This window comes from Mandrillus leucophaeus, unplaced genomic scaffold, assembly GCF_000951045.1.
Source record: "Mandrillus leucophaeus isolate KB7577 unplaced genomic scaffold, Mleu.le_1.0 Scaffold693, whole genome shotgun sequence".
Classification (NCBI taxonomy): Eukaryota; Metazoa; Chordata; class Mammalia; order Primates; family Cercopithecidae; genus Mandrillus; species Mandrillus leucophaeus.
The window spans coordinates 331,541-332,476 of record NW_012107508.1 but is presented as its reverse complement, the minus strand read 5'-3'; positions in this window follow the sequence as shown (position 1 = coordinate 332,476).

The window sequence follows — 936 nt, the reverse complement described above, 5'->3', positions numbered from 1 at the left end:
CCCGTCTCGGCCTCCCAAAGTGCTGGGATTACAGGCTTGAGCCACCGCGCCCGGCAGTGTTTTATTTAATACCTGAAAAGTTGACGATTTTATTTTAAGGAAGGCGTCATTTACTGACAAGCAAGAAAGTCACTTCAGATGCCTGGATGGCATGGAGCAAAGGCGTGGAACAGAGGCAGAGAAGGGAGATAAACACGGTCATTCCAAGGCTGGTAGGTATACTTCTTTGCCCAGGATTTGCACGGGGGCTATGGGAGGTGGGACCACAAGGACTCCGGAGCATGTCCATCCTTGAGTAACAGGGTGAGGACTAGAATGTCCACTCTGAGAAAGTCAGAGCTTCTGTCTGTTTCATGAGGAAGTAATTGACTAAGAGAAAGCCATATTTGGGAAATTTAAGTTGTAGGTTATGTGCAGCTTCTGGTGGAATTACTGCATTTTGTGGGAGAGAAGTGAGAGGAAGGAAAGCCATTTAGGAGAGAAAGCATGGAATCTATCCCAGACTTTGGCTGAAGTGTAACATCTAGTGCGACATGAATGGGGCACTTTTTCTGCATCAGTTAGTTATTGTGTCTGTTGGTTGCCATGGGGGATTTTAAGAGAGCCACAGACACTCTTAAAAATCCAATAGATATGCACAAGGTAGATTTGAACATTTTAGACAATTTCTGTCTCTTCTGTACAGAACTTAGTCCACATTTGTACAGGTCTTCCACCTTGGTGCCTGTATCGTAATATGGCTTGCCCTTTTGCTTTGGGTCACTTACCACAATTCAGATTATTTCATTAACATGAGCGTTTCATTAATATCTGTTTCCTTCACTAAACTATGAGGTCCGTAAGAACAGGGCTCATGGCCGGCGCGGTGGCTCACGCCTGTAACCCCAGCACTTCGGGAGGCCGAGGCGGGCGGATCACGAGGTCAGGAGATGGAGA